Source organism: Balaenoptera acutorostrata, chromosome 10, assembly GCF_949987535.1.
Source record: "Balaenoptera acutorostrata chromosome 10, mBalAcu1.1, whole genome shotgun sequence".
NCBI classification, from domain to species: domain Eukaryota; kingdom Metazoa; phylum Chordata; class Mammalia; order Artiodactyla; family Balaenopteridae; genus Balaenoptera; species Balaenoptera acutorostrata.
Genome location: NC_080073.1, coordinates 71,465,738 through 71,481,982, shown reverse-complemented (window position 1 = coordinate 71,481,982; position 16,245 = coordinate 71,465,738). Strand labels below are relative to the sequence as shown.

The 16,245-nt window shown below is 39.0% G+C and overlaps 1 non-coding gene across 1 annotated transcript; it reads right to left on the bottom strand.

Moving 5' to 3' along the window:
- Positions 1-3,948: 3,948 nt before the first annotated feature.
- Positions 3,949-4,021, bottom strand: TRNAG-UCC (transfer RNA glycine (anticodon UCC)). Its single transcript has one exon. It is a non-coding gene; the product is annotated as a tRNA-Gly (tRNA).
- Positions 4,022-16,245: the final 12,224 nt, after the last annotated feature.

Sequence of the window (16,245 nt, the reverse complement as noted above, 5' to 3'; positions counted from 1 at the left end):
TTTTTTCCTTTTATCACTTTAAATATATCGTGCCACTTCTTTCTGACCTGCAGAGATTCTGCTGAAAAATCAGCTGATAACCTCATGGGGATTCCTTTGTATGTTATTTGTTGCCTTTCCCTTATTGCTTTTATTATTTTCTCTTTGTCTTTAATTTTTGTCAGTTTGATTACTCTGTGTCTCAGCATGTTCCTCCTTGGGTTAATCCTGCCTGGGACTCTCTGCACTTCCTGGACTTGGTTGACTGTTTCCTTTCCCATGTTAGGGAAGTTTTCAGCTATTATCTCGTCAAGTATTTTCTCAGGCCCTTTCTCTCTCTTTTCTTCTTCTGGGATCCCTATAATGTGAATGTTGGTATGTTTAATGTTGTCCCAGAGGTCTCTTAAACTGTGCTCATTTCTTTTCATTCTTTTTTCTTTCTTTTGTTCTGCGGCAGTGATTTCCCCCATTTTGTCTTCCAGCTCACTTATCTGTTCTTCTGCCTCATTTATTCTGCTGTTGACTCCTTCTAGTGTATTTTTCATTTCAGTTATTGTATTCTTCAACTCTCTTTGGTTCTTTATATTTTCTAATTCTTTGTTAAAATTTTCTTGTAACTTCTCACACCATGCATCCATTCCTTTTCCAGGGTCTTGGATCATCTTTATGATAATTACTGTGAAGTCTTTCTCTGGTAGATTGCCTATCTCTACTTCACTTAGTTGTTCTTCTGGGGTTTTATCTTCTTCCCTCATCTGGAACATATTCCTCTGCCATCTTATTTTGTCTGAATTTCTGTGTTTGTGGACTCAGTTCAACAGGCTGCCAGATTGTAGTATTCTTTCTTCTGGTGTCTGCCCCCTGGTGGGTGAGGCTGGTCTAGAGGCTTGTGTAGGCTTCCTGGTGGAAGGGGCCGGTGCCTGCCCAATGGTGGGTAGAGCTGGGTCTTGGCCCTCTGGTGGGCAGGGCTGTGTCAAGGGGCATGTCTAGAGGTTGCTGTGGGTTCAAGAAGTCTTTAGGCAGCCTGTCTGCTGATGGGTGGAGCTGTGTTCCTGCCCTGTTGGTTGTTTGGCCTGAGGTGTCTCAGCACTGGAGCCTACAGGCTGTTGGGTGGGGTCAGGTCTTGGTGCCAAATGGTGGCTTCCAGGAGAGCTCACACTGATGAATAGTCCCTGGTACCTCCACCACCAGTGTCCTTGTTCTCACAGTGAGCCACAGTCACACCCTCCTACCCCACTTCTTCAGGAGACCTCCAAGACCAGCAGGTAGGTCTGGCCCAGGCTCCTATAAAGTCACTGGCTTTGCCCTGCGTCCCGGTACGACGAGACCTTTTATGCACCCTCCAAGAATGGAGTCTCTGTTTCTCCCAGTCCTGTGGAGCTCCTGCAATCAAGCCCCGCTGGCCTTCAAAGCCAAATGCTCTGGGGGCTCCTCCTCCCAATGCTTGACCTTTAGGCTGCAGAGCCTGGCATGGTGCTCAGAGCTCTCACACCCACTGGAGAACTTCTGTGATATAATTATTCTCCAGTCTCTGGGTCGCCTTCCCTGGGTGGTATGGGATTTGATTACATTGTGAGGGCGCCCCTCCTACCATCTCGTGTTTTCTTCTTTATGTTTTGGATGTTCTACATCTTTTTTTGGTAGAATCCAGTCTTTTTTATCGACACTTGTTCAGCAGTTAGTTGTGATTTTGGTATACTTGTGAGAGGAGGTAAGCTCAAAGTCCTCCTACTCTGCCATCTTGTCCCTCTTTAAGTCTTTTCATATCATATTTATTTTTCCTGAAAAGTTTAAGTTGGAAGGGTCTGGGATTTTTGGTTTTTGGGTTTTTTTTTTTCTTTCTGCCTTAAGTCTTCCTTTTTTGGTCATCAGTGCTATTGAAACATCTGCTTTTCAGAAACAGGCCCCCATCGCCCATCACCATTTTTCCATGCTCCTCAGTTATTCTGCTGCTACACAGTGAAGGAAGATTAGAGAAGGCAGGGTTCTAAGTGACAAGTGTGGGGAGTAATTTCACAAAGTCAATATTTGTAGATATGGTAAGTGGCTATTAATGATGAATTCAGCAAGAAGAAATTCTTGAGTATATACAAAGGGCAGCTCTGGAAGTGGAACTCCTGATTTTTGGCTGCTTGGGTTGTTTCTTATATTCTAAAGACTTTAGAGTGAGCAGTGCCTTTGACTGTGGGCCTCTGGTGGGAAATTATGTAAATAGTGGTAATCAGCCATGCTTTGTGTTCCTGCCTCTTCCAGTGTGAAGTTAGAGTTTGGGCTCATTAAAATTGGGCAAAGCAAACCATTGAATACTTTTTTTTTTTTTTTTTTTTTTACTAGTCATACTGATTAGTAAGAGGACTCAAGCTTTAAAGCAATAGTTTTTTTCCAAATTTCAGATTTTAAGAAATTAATGTCTCCTCAGTAGGTTTTCAGCTTCAGAATTCAGTTATTAATTCTTATATTGTGAAAGTAACTTTATTGTCTAGGAGATGTTACTAAATAATGGTGGTCTATTTTCTTTTTTTATTCTTGCCTGATTTACTTATAGTAAAATCTTAATTTAAATTTAACTTTTATTCATTGAATGCCAACACTCTGCTAGGTGCTTGAGATACAATAATTAAAAAAAGCAGGCATTTTCCCAGTTCTTGGAGCATATAGTCTAACTGGGAATGGGGTGGTGGACAAAATAAAACAAGCAATGCCAGTAATTGAGTGAGATTTTTAGTTGTATCAATAGAAGGCCTGCAGAGCAGATGTTCTCATGAATCACACTTTGTAGACAACTAACCCCATGTGTTTCAGCCCATGTTGAAAACTTACATGCATTGCTCCTCTCTAGCCCCTTGCTGATTGGGAGTTTGACTGTCTTTCAGAGTCATCCCTTGAGCTGAAGTTTCCTTTAGCTCATAAAGAAGTCTTTTCTTCTGTGACTCCTGTGTGAACTGGACCTGTAGAAAGTATGGGAAACAGATGAATCCCTATTAAACATGCAAGTTTCTATTTTATTTGCAATACATGATTTTGTCTCCTGATTTATTTTCTCAAGGCTTTCTCCATCTCCTTGATATTTCACTTGGACTTTTCCATTTCATAAAAGCCAGATACCAAGAAGAAATATCCTTCCCTGATCAAAGGTTCACTGCAAAGCCCAGGGCAATAAATACCGTTCTAGAAAAGAATTAATTTGTATTTTAAAAAATGTATAATTCAAACTTTTACCTAAAACGAAGTGCCCGTAACTCTGAATTAGGAACATTTGGTCCAATTATTAATCCCAGCAAAGTAGAGACTTCTCTTAAGGACAGAAGAGACTCAATTTAGGAGCGGCCCTCTCTAGCATTCTTTGAAAATGTAGCCATTTATAACAAGGTGGAGCCTGGATTGCCTTAAGCCCACCTTTCATGGGATTTTCTGTGAGTGATTTGTCAACTCTCCTTGCTCACCTCTTCCCAGAGGTTGCATGTAAGGACAGCATTAACTTCTAGGAAAAGTGGGGTGTGAACCACTTAAATGCCTGACAGGGAAGAAAGGAAAGGATGGTATGTATTTGCTGTTCTCATCAGCCCATTAAGCTTTAGGTGCAGTCTTGATTTCCTGAATTTAGAAAGGCCTATTGATCTCAGAATTTCCACTCAGGGCCTGACCATTAGCCCAGCAAGCAGCTTCCATTAAAGGCTGCTTCTGTCATCAGGGAACAGAGACCCCAGAGATGCATTCAGTCTCTATGACAGCTGTGTGCACGGATGAGGTCATCTCTGAGTCTTGCAAGTAAACTGGTTTTTGCTTTTATTTACATTATCCCATCTTGCCTAGTCACAGGGACTGTTAAATGAGCCTCTAACTACTTATAGGGCTAGAAGAGCCCCCAAAATGCCATCAAATGCACCCCCCCCCCCACCTTAGGCAGGTCTGCATTTTTTTTGTTTTTGTTTTTGTTTTTGCCATACCATGTGGCATGTGGGATCATAGTTCCCTGAGCAGGGATCGAACCTGCACCCCCTGCATTGGAAGTGCATTATCTTAACCACTGGACCACCAGGGAAGTCCCTGCATTTATTGCTGACTAAAATTTTTTTCCCTAGTGATCCCTAAAGAAGAATCCAGGTACAAGGTTCAGGCACTTCTTAGGAAGTTCTTTACTGAAAGAACTCAAGCCACCCCAGGTTATTTTTTCTTATTCTAATCTCAGTGGACACAGAGCATCCTCTGGACTGGTAAACCGTTACTCAGTTCTCACTTAGTCCTCTCTGTTCTTCGGGCTAAATCATCCAGTTGTACCTCTGAGACAATCACTTTCAAGCTAGCCCTGACCCATTCTGCAGGTGCAAGGTCTGGGTGGCAGTAAGTGTCCCAGTTGGTGGGTGCAGTGACTTTTCTCAAAATCTCTGGCTTTTTTTTTTTTTTTTAAAGGAATTCCTGTATTTTTAAAAAATTATTTATTTATTTATTTTTGGCTGTGTTGGGTCTTCGTTTCTGTGCGAGGGCTTTCTCTCGTTGCGGCAAGCGGGGGCCACTCTTCATCGCGGTGTGCGGGCCTCTCACTATCGCGGCCTCTCTTGTTGCGGAGCACAAGCTCCAGATGCGCAGGCTCAGTAGTTGTGGCTCACGGGCCCAGCTGCTCCGCGGCATGTGGGATCCTCCCAGACCAGGGCTCGAACCCGCGTCCCCTGCATTGGCAGGCAGACTCTCAACCACTGTGCCACCAGGGAAGCCCATCTCTGGCTTTTTACCAGTGATGATTTATGCATGTATATTTTGTGCTATTGGGATTGTGCTGTGAGTCTAGTGTTTTCCACATTTTCCTTTTGACTGATCTGTGCATTAAGATTAGGCTCACAGGCTCTGTGCTAAAAAAACAAAAAAAACTAGGAAGTTACACAATTGGCAGAATCAGTGATCCTCAGTTGGGCATAAGAAAGTAAAATTCTAACTGTGTTTTTGTTTCCTGCTACTCACACTATTAACCTATTTATCAGCAAATATTTGTAGGCGCTCTGAGCCTGGTGCTGCTGGGGACACATAGATGAGCCTCTCCAATCTGTGTCCACTGTAAGAGCCAGCATGCAGGGTGGAGCTGGGGTGCCATGGAGCATCTTGCCACCAGGGGGTAGCATAGAGCTGCTGCTCTAAGTCGGTCCCTTTACCTCACAATTTATGTAATGTAGAAAGCCCGTTGGGATATTTATCTGAACCATTTGCACTGCTTTTTCAGACTTTCTTTTCACTTTAAGATTCACAGAGGAAGGGGCTCATCAGAGGTCCTGGGAAAGGCAGAGAAAGCTATCAGAGTGATTTATATGCATACTTTAAAATAAAACATCCCCTCTCTACACGCAGCAGGCAGCTGAGGGGGTCAGCGCTGGGCTTGTCCACATCTAAGCTTTGTAGGGGGAAAAAGACTAGGAACTTATACAGCTGGCAGAGAAACTTGATCCCTGAGCCAAAGGAAGTCAAATTTGAACTGTATGCTTTGGTTTCTGTCACACATACTTTTATTTCACAGCATTGGAGCATTGGGTGGATAAAGACTTGGATCTCACTCTCAAAAAGCTAGAGAGAAGACAAGGTGAGTACACAGAGAACCACATTATAAGGCGTATAACATAATACAGATGTTTATAAAGGTATAAGTATGTGCATGTGTGTGTTGGGGGAATAGTCATCAAAAGGAGAGACCACTTTCAAATCTGACTTCTACACTACGTAGGATTGTCACTTTTTATGAAAAATACTACGTTTCCTCAAGTCATGAATGAATGTTTTGGAAAGTGTGGTCTGTGGACCACCTATATTGGAATCTCCTGTGGTAATGTTAAAATGCAGATTCTAGGGCCCCAACCAGACTCATGACTCAATATTTGGGGGTAGGACCCCAAGAATTTTCATTTCAACAGCCTCCTTGGGGTTATCTCCAGCTTACTAAAGATCAAGAGCCAATGATATAAATCATAAATGTTAAAATAGGAAGAAAACTTAGTGATTATTAGAACCAAGCAAAGACAGATGGGTGTGTATTTTAAAAGGGGGCAACAGGCTTGCCATTTTTTCGAACTGTTCATTGGAAAGCAAAACTAGAGAAAAACACACATACAGCTTTTAAACGATTAGGAATTAACTCTCAAGACTATATAATAATTAAAGGTGCTTTATTTTTTGAAGTTTTAAAAACAGTTATTACAGAATGAAGCACATGCTTATTTTAGAACACTTTCGAAATATAAAAAGGAACAAAGTATTTAATTTTTGTACTTATATGCATGTATTCCAGAATTCAAGAGGTCTATAGGATATACAATGAGAAAGCCTCCCTCCCTCCATCATGTTTGTTCTTTCTCAAGCCCACACTTGATAGCACACTCTACAAACGATTCTGCCCTTTGCTTTCCTTTTTAGGAGTTTGCGTTTTATTTACATGCATTTGAAGTTTTATGTAAGAGAATGGCATGATCCAATATCCATTTTTTTTTTCGGGCTTGTTTGACCCGCGGCCTGTGGGATCTTCCAGGACCAGGGCTTGAACCTGTGTGTCCCCTGCATCGGCAGGCGCATTCTTTTTTTTTTTTTTTTTTAATTAATTAACTTATTTATTTATTTTTGGCTGTGTTGGGTCTTCGTTTCTGTGCGAGGGCTTTCTCTAGTTGTGGCAAGCGGGGGCCACTCTTCATCGCGGTGCGCGGGCCTCTCACTATCACGGCCTCTCTTGTTGCGGAGCACAGGCTCCAGACGCACAGCCTCAGTAGTTGTGGCTCATGGGCCTAGCTGCTCCACGGCATGTGGGATCTTCCCAGACCAGGGCTTGAACCCCTGTCCCCTGCATCGGCAGGCAGACTCTCAACCACTGCGCCACCAGGGAAATCCCGCAATATCCATTTTTAAAAGGTCACTTGGGCTATCATGTGGATACGGGATTTTCTGTGTCATTCATTCATTCATCCATCTGTCCACCTACTCGTCCATCCATCCATTCATTTACGGAGCACCTTATCTTTTTTTTTTTCCTATTGGTGAAAACATTTACATAATGTTTTATTCAGCCATCTTTTAAGATTTTCTTAACAAATATTGATGTTATGGCAAAATTATTGGCTTATGAAATATGTTCATACATTCTACTTTTTATGGTTAAGTGGAAGATTCTTTTTGAGATACATTTTATTTTATTGAGATACATTTTTAAAATTTCATTTCATTATTTTTTTTAAGTGGAAGATTTAATTGGGGGAAACCAATAATATTAATGATCATGATAATTAAAAACTAAAGCATAATATCCTAAAAGTCAACACAACAAAAATTACAAATATTTTAGAAAGAGAACCAAATACTATCAGTAACCATTTGTTTCTAGAACAGATACACTTATGCATTCATCGATTTAACAGTTTTGGACAACATTTTACTGAATAAAATTTTTTTTTTTTTTTTTTTTACCAAATTCATTCTTTCATCAGTGAAAGAATTACAGTTCATAAATGTGACCAAATCCGGCCTAACAACCTACTAACCAGCACCTGCTTTTTCAACTTATATGAATCTATCATATCTCTGCTAATCTGTTTATCCATCTGTCCATCTGTCTACCTTCCATTTAGCTGTCTATCTGTCTTCGGGTCATGATTTCTTTTTTTTTTTTAATATTTATTTATTTTTGGCTGTGTCAGGTCTTAGTTGCAGCATGCGTACGGGATCTTTCGTTGTGGCATGCAGGATATTTCATTGCGGCGTGCAGGCTTCTCTCTGGTTGTGGTGTGCAGGCTCCAGAGTGCATGGGCTCTGTAGTTGTGGGGGTCATGATTTCTTATGAAGAGAATCAAAAGCCTAACACAGTATCTGCTGTGGACTTTGATGGAATACCTCATCTTTGCAAGCCTGGTGCTGGGCTCTCAGCACACAGAGAGATAATGCAGACAAAGTTCCTTTTCTCAAGGAGCTCACAGTCAAAGGGGGGAGGCAGCCAATAATCAGACAGTTACAGTAATGCGTGGCGAGCCCTTTGAGAGTGTGCTATCTAAAGAAGGGCCAAAGCATAGAAAAGGGATATCAAAACACTTATGGGAGCAGGGAGGGCTTCCTGGAAGTGGTGACATGGTGTTGAATTTGAAGGAGCATCAGGTACTCTGAAGGGAAAAAGGGAGGGGAAAGAGGTAGCATTTCAGTCACAGGAAACCACCTGGGAAAAAGGTGATACTCATAAAGGAGAATAGCATGCTTGGGAAAAAGTGATGCATCCCTAAGACTTCCATTATTTCTTCCAACTAGTTGTTACATAAGCATGAAAGCTATTGATTTTGGTCTATTAATTTTGTACCAGCTCTTGCCCTTTACTGAATTTTCTTACTAATTATAATAGTTTTTCAGTTGATTCTCCTGGACTTTCCACATAAATAGCTAGATAATTATTTTCTTTTCAGATAATGTAAAATTTAGCTCTTTTCCCAATTTTTATACTTGTTTTTTCTCTTTGTCTAATGACATTGGCTAAAACGTCCAGAAAAATGTTAAATCAGAATAAGAGTCAGTGATATCTTCTTCTTGACTTTAATGAGTATGCTTTAGTAGTTTCCCGTTAAACATACTGCTGGCTTCGGGGTAAGTGGATGCATGGATAGACAGACATATATCTTGAGGAATTATTCATCTGTATTTAGGTTGTTAATTTTTTTTTTCCTTAAAATAAGAATGGATGTTGGATTTTAAGAAATCCAGTATAGTAGACATTTGATTATGTGATTTTTCTCTTTGGTCAATTAATGTAATCAATTATGTTATAGATTTATTCATATTGAACCATTCCTTTATTCCTAGAATAATGTGCTGATAGGGTCTGTTGCTAATATTTTAATTTATATTTTTGTGAAATTTTCAATAATTTTCATGAGATTACAGTATTTTTGACCAAGTTTTGAGATTTTTGAGCAATTTTCTAAAATTCAGATTTTGGAATACATAAAAGCATACTTTTTAGGTCTTTAGTATAGATTGTCCCCTTTTACCATTATAAAAAGCCATCTTTGTTTTCTTTATTGATTTTTCCCTTGAATTCACCCTTATCTGATATTAAGACTGGCTCACCTGCTTTTTTGTTTGCATTTGCTAAGTATGCCTCTGTCCATACGTTGGTTTTCAGCCTGAGTTATTTTTAGTAGGTGTATTGCTTGTATATAGAGAATAATTGGGTTTTGCTTTATCATCCACTATGAGAATATTTTTCTTTTAATAGGTGAGTTTAGCTCATTCATATTTATTGAAATCTTATTTATCTTCTCACATGTTTTGTTACACTTTCTGTTTATATTGCTTCTTTTACCATATGGCTTCTCTTTTGTGTGTGTGTTTCTTTGGATAATTTGGAGAGTTTAAATATCTGTTCCAAAGTTGTCTTTTAACTTTAAATTAATTACTTAATCCTTCATATTTAGGGGCAGTATTTATTAATATCCTATAAAAATTGAATGTAATAAGTTTTTGTTTGTTTTTTTCTTTTTATTTTGAATTTTATTTTATTTTATTTTTATACAGCAGGTTTCTATTAGGTATCCATTTTATACACATCAGTGTATACATGTCAATCCCAATCTCCCAATTCATCACACCCCCACCCCCACCCCCTGCTGCTTCCCCCCCTTGGTGTCGATACGTTTGTTCTCTACATCTGTGTCTCTATTTCTGCCGTGCAAACTGGTTCATCTGTACCATTTTTTAGATTCCATATATATGTGTTATTATACGATATTTGTTTTTCTCTTTCTGGCTTACTTCACTCTGTATGACAGTCTCTAGATTCATCCACGTCTCTACAAATGACCCAATTTCGTTCCTTTTTATGGCTGAGTAATATTCCATTGTATATATGTACCACATCTTCTTTATCCATTTGTCTGTCGATGGGCATTTAGGTTGCTTCCATGACCTGGCTATTGTAAGTAGCACAGCAGTGAACATTGGGGTGCATGTTTCTTTTTGAATTATGGTTTTCTCAGGGTATATACCCAGTAGTGGGATTGCTGGGTCATATGGTAATTCTATTTTTAGTTTTTTAAGGAACCTCCATACTGTTCTCCATAGTGGCTGTATCAATTTACATTCCCACCAACAGTGCACGAGGGTTCCCTTTTCTCCACACCCTCTCCAGCATTTGTTGTTTGTAGATTTTCTGATGATGCCCATTCTAACCAGTGTGAGGTGATACCTCATTGTACTTTTGACTTGCATTTCTCTAATAATTAGTGATGTTGAGCAGCTTTTCATGTGCCTCTTGGCCATCTGTATGTCTTCTTTGGAGAAATGTCTATTTAGGTCTTCTGCCCGTTTATTGATTGGATTGTTTGTTTTTTTAATATTGCATGAGCTGTTTATATATTTTAGAGATTAATCCTTTGTCCATTGATTCATTTGCAAATATTTTCTCCCATTCTGAGGGTTGTCTTTTCATCTTGATTATAGTTTCCTTTGCTGTGCAAAAGCTTTTAAGTTTCATTAGGTCCCATTTGTTTATTTTTGTTTTTATTTCCATGACTCTAGGAGGTGGGTCAAAAAAGATCTTGCTGTGATTTATGTCAAAGAGTATTCTTCTTGTGTTTTCCTCTAAGAGTTTTATAGTGTCCGATCTTACATTTAGGTCTGGAATCCATTTTGAGTTTATTTTTGTGTATGGTGTTAGGGAGTGTTCTAATTTCATTCTTTTACATGTAGCTGTCCACTTTTCCCAGCACCACATATGACTGTCTTTTCTCCATTGTATATCCTTGCCTCCTTTGTCATAGATTAGTTGACCATAGGTGTGTGGGTTTATCTGTGGGCTTTCTGTCTTGTTCCATTGATCTATATTTCTGTTTTTGTGCCAGTACCATATTGTCTTGATTATTGTAGCTTTGTAGTATAGTCTGAAGTCAGGGAGTCTGATTCCTCCAGCTCCGTTTTTTCCCCTCAAGACTGCTTTGGCTATTTGGGGTCTTTTGTGTCTCCATACATATTTTAAAATTTTTTGTCCTAGTTCTGTAAAAAATGCCATTGGTAATTTGATAGGGATTGCATTGAATCTGTAGATTGCTTTGGGTAGTATAGTCATTTTCACAATATTGATTCTTCCAATCCAAGAACATGGTATATCTCTCCATCCGTTGGTATCATCTTTAATTTCTTTCATCAGTGTCTTATAGTTTTCTGCATACAGGTCTTTTGTATCCCTAGGTAGGTTTATTCCTGGGTATTTTATTCTTTTTGTTGCAGTGGTAAATGGGAGTGTTTCCATAATTTCTCTTTCAGATTTTTCATCGTTAGTGTATAGGAATGCAAGAGATTTCTGTGCATTAATTTTGTATCCTGCAACTTTACCAAATTCATTGATTAGCTCTAGTAGTTTTCTGGTGGCATCTTTAGGATTCTCTATGTATAGTATCATGTCATCTGCAAACAGTGACAGTTTTACTTCTTCTTTTCCAATTTGTATTCCTTTTATTTCCTTTTCTTCTCTGATTGCCGTGGCTAGGACTTCCAAAACGATGTTGAATAATAGTGGCAAGAGTGGACATCCTTGTCTTGTTGCTGATCTTAGAGGAAATGCTTTCAGTTTTTCACCATTGAGAATGATGTTTGCTGTGGGTTTGTCGTATATGGCCTTTATTACGTTGAGGTAGTTTCCCTCTGTGCCCACTTTCTGGAGAGTTTTTATCATAAATGGGTGTTGAATTTTGTCAAAAGCTTTTTCTGCATCTATTGAGATGATCATATGGTTTTTATTCTTCAGTTTGTTAATATGGTGTATCACATTGACTGATTTGCGTATATTGAAGAATCCTTGCATCCCTACGATAAATCCCACTTGATCGTGGTGTATGATCCTTTTAATGTGTTGTTGGATTCTGTTTGCTAGTATTTTGTTGAGGATTTTTGAATCTATATTCATCAGTGATATTGGTCTGTAATTTTCCTTTTTTGTCGTGTCTTTGTCTGGTTTTGGTATCAGGGTGATGGTAGCCTCATAGAATGAGTTTGGGAGTGTTCCTTCCTCTGCAATTTTTTGGAAGAGTTTGAGAAGGATAGGTTTTAGCTCTTCTCTAAATGTTTGATAGAATTCACCTGTGAAGCCATCCGGTCCTGGTTTTTTGTTTGTTGGAAGATTTTTAATCACAGTTTCAATTTCATTACTTGTGATTGGTCTGTTCGTATTTTCTATTTCTTCCTGGTTCAGTCTTGGAAGGTTGTACCTTTCTAAGAATTTGTCCATTTCTTTCAGGTTGTCCATTTTATTGTCATAGAGTTGCTTGTAGTAGTCTCCTAGGATGCTTTGTATTTCTGCAGTGTCTGTTGTAACTTCTCCTTTTTCATTTCTAATTTTATTGATTTGAGTCCTCTCCCTCTTTTTCTTGATGAGTCTGGCTAATGGTGTATCAATTTTGTTTATCTTCTCAAGGAACCAGCTTTTGGTTTTATTGATATTTGCTATTGTTTTCTTTGTTTCTATTTCATTTATTTCTGCTCTGATCTTTATGAGTTCTTTCCTTCTGCTAACTTTGGTTTTGTTTGTTCTTCTTTCTGTAGTTCCTTTAGGTGTAAGGTTAGATTGTTTATTTGAGATTTTTCTTGTTTCTTGAGGTAGGCTTGTATAGCTATAAACTTCCCTCTTAGAACTGCTTTTGCTGCATCCCATAGGTTTTGGATCGTCGTGTTTTCATTGTCATTTGTCTCTAGGTATTTTTTGATTTCCTGTTTGATTTCTTCAGTGATCTCTTGGTTATTTAGTAACATATTGTTTAGCCTCCCTGTGTTTTGTGTTTTTACATTTTTTTCCCTGTAATTGATTTCTAATCTCATAGGATTGTGGTCAGAAAAGATGCTTGATGTGATTTCAATTTTCTTAAATGTACTGAGGCTTGATTTGTGACCCAAGATGTGATCTATCCTGGAGAATGTTCCGTGCGCACTTGAAAAGAAAGTGTAATCTGCTGTTTTTGGATGGAATGTCCTATCAATATCAATTAAATCTATCTGGTCTATTGTGTCATTTACAGCTTGTGTTTCCTTGTTAATTTTCTGTTTGGATGATCTGTCCATTGGTGTAAGTGAGGTGTTAGAAGTCCCCCACTATTATTGTGTTACTGTCGATTTCCTCTTTTATAGCTGTTAGCAGTTGCCTTATGTATTGAAGTGCTCCTATGTTGGGTGCATATATATTTATAACTGTTATATCTTCTTCTTGGATTGATCCCTTGATCATTATGTAGTGTCCTTCCTTGTCACTTGTAACATTCTTTATTTTAAAGTCTGTTTTATCTGATATGAATATTGCTACTCCAGGTTTCTTTTGATTTCCATTTGCATGGAATATCTTTTTCCATCTCTTCACTTTCAGTCTGAATGTGTCTGTAGGTCTGAAGTGGGTCTCTTGTAGACAGCATATATATGGGTCTTGTTTTTGTATCCATTCAGCATATATATGGGTCTTGTTTTTGTATCCATTCAGCAAGCCTTGCTTTTGTATCCATTTTGTGTCTTTTGGTTGGAGCATTTAATCCATTCACATTTAAGGTAATTATCGATATGTATGTTCCTATGACCATTTTCTTAATTGTTTTGGGTTTGTTTTTATAGGTCCTTTTCTTCTCTTGTGTTTCCCACTTAGAGAAGTTCTTTTAGCATTTGCTGTAGAGCTGGTTTGGTGGTGCTGAATTCTCTTAGATTTTGCTTGTCTGTAAAGCTTTTGATTTCTCCATCGAATTTGAATGAGATCCTTGTCAGGTAGAGTAATCTTGGTTGTAGGTTCTTCCCTTTCATCACTTTAAGTATATCATGCCACTCCCTTCTGGCTTGTAGAGTTTCTGCTGAGAAATCAGCTGTTAACCTTATGGGAGTTCCCTTGTATGTTATTTGTCATTCTTCCCTTGCTGCTTTCAGTAATTTTTCTTTGTCTTTAATTTTTGCCAATTTGCTTACTGTGTGTCTCAGCGTGTTTCTCATTGGGTTTATCCTGTATAGAACTCTCTGCACTTCCTGGACTTGGGTGGCTATTTCCTTTCCCATGTTAGGGAAGTTTTCGATTATAATCTCTTCAAATATTTTCTCGGGTCCTTTCTCTCTCTCTTCTCCTTCTGGGACCCCTATAATGCGAATGTTTTTGTGTTTAATGTTGTCCCAGAGGTCTCTTAGTCTGTCTTCATTTCTTTTCATTGTTTTTTCTTTATTCTGTTCGGCAGCAGTGAATTCCACCATTCTGTCTTCCAGGTCACTTATCTGTTCTTCTGCCTCAGTTATTCTGCTATTGATTCCTTCTAGTGTATTTTGCATTTCAGTTATTATGTGGTTCATCTCTGTTTGTTTGTTCTTTAATTCTTCTAGATCTTTGTTAAACATTTCTTGCATCTTCTCGATCTTTGCCTCCATTCTTTTTCCGAGGTCCTGGATCATCTTCACTATCATTATTCTGAATTCTTTTTCTGGAAGGTTGCCTATCTCCACTTCATTTAGTTGTTGTTTTGGGGTTTTATCTTGTTCCTTCATCTGGTACATAGCCCTCTGCCTTTTCATCTTGTCTATCTTTCTGTGAATGTGGTTTTTGTTCCACAGGCTGCAGAATTCTAGTTCTTCTTGCTGCTGCTGTCTGCCCTCTGGTCTGGATTTGCTTAGTTCTGGTGACTGGGAAGTCCAAGATCAAGGCACCAGCGGATGTGGTGTCTGGTACCCACTTCCTAGTTCATGGAGGGAGAGCGAATGTAATAAGTTTATATTTCCACCTCTCCCTACTTCTCTTCATCCCTCAATAATCAATTATATTGACAGATTGGTTGGTTGATTTTACATCTTTAAATATATTTATAACTTATTACTTGATTTATTACCCTTAAATGACATTTTTTACCTGTGGTTATGAAAGATGAGGAAATCATCAAACCAACACCTCTTTACTCCTCCTGTCCCTTTTCCTTTCTTTAGTTAAAATTTCTACATTTGATTTAGTATTAGTCCTACCTATAATTTTTTTTCTCTTAGTGATAAACTATGAATATAGTCTCATGTTGTTCTTCTATAGTATTGATTTTGACAGCTGCATAATAGTTTTGTATGGATAAATGTATCATCATTTATTTAGCCAATCCCCTATTATTGAACATGTAAGTTGTATTCAGTTTTCACTAGTATGAATAGTATAAACCAGGCTAACCTCTTTGCAGTTTAAAACTCTGTATTTCCGGGCTTCCCTGGTGGCGCAGTGGTTGAGAGTCTGCCTGCAAATTCAGGGGACACAGGTTCGAGCCCTGGTCTGGGAAGATACCACATGCCGCGGAGCAACTAGGCCCGTGAGCCACAACTACTGAGCCTGCACGTCTGGAGCCTGTGCTCCGCAACAAGAGAGGCCACGATAGTGAGAGGCCCGTGCACCGCGATGAAGAGTGGCCCCTGCTCGCCGCAACTAGAGAAAGCCCTTGCCCAGAAACGAAGACCCAACACAGCCAAAAATAAAAATAAATAAACAAATAAAAAACAAAACAAAACAAAAACTCTGTATTTCCAACTCTTGGAAGAGGGTAATTAGAGGCCAGTTCCTATCAGGACAGTGGTCTCAGACCTTAGTGACCATCCACGTCTCCTGGGGATCTTGTTAAATGCAGATTCAGATTCTGATTCTCAGGCCAGAGCCTGAGATTCTGCATTTCAAGCAAGCTCCCAGGTGATGCTGATGCTGTAGGTCTTCCGACCACACTTTGAGTAGCAAGATCTTTGAATACATTTTATATCTGTGGAATTTTGCTTGAATGAAAAAAGTGCTAGGAAACATACTCTGTAGCAGAGATTCTCATTGTTCACACACTGTAAAATATTAGGTTCATATCAGAGTAATTTGTAGCAAATCATCATTATCTGTGAATGTTCATTTGCAATTTTATTAGTGCAACTGCAAGGTTACCCTTATGCTATAAATCTCCTCACTTGCTTGGGCCTATTGTGGATGTGTCCACAGGAGCCTCTCAGATATGCACATTGCTTTCACATGGGGAAAAAAAATTTGAGTACCTGGGGACCAGCAATTAAGCAGAAGTCAGATCCTACCCTGGGATGAATTGGTGAAGAGAAGCCTTTGAACCTCAATTTGTCAATGATATCTGCACTCCTAACCCTTGGAGACATGTCTTTTGTTTGGTGGGTGGTTGTTTAGGTGGGTTTATCCTACCAGACCCTAAGTGATCTGGGCCCCTGCCTGCCTCTCCCAGTCACATTCACCTCCTTCATGTTCATTCTACATGGGGTTTGGCATACTTTTTCTGTAAAGGG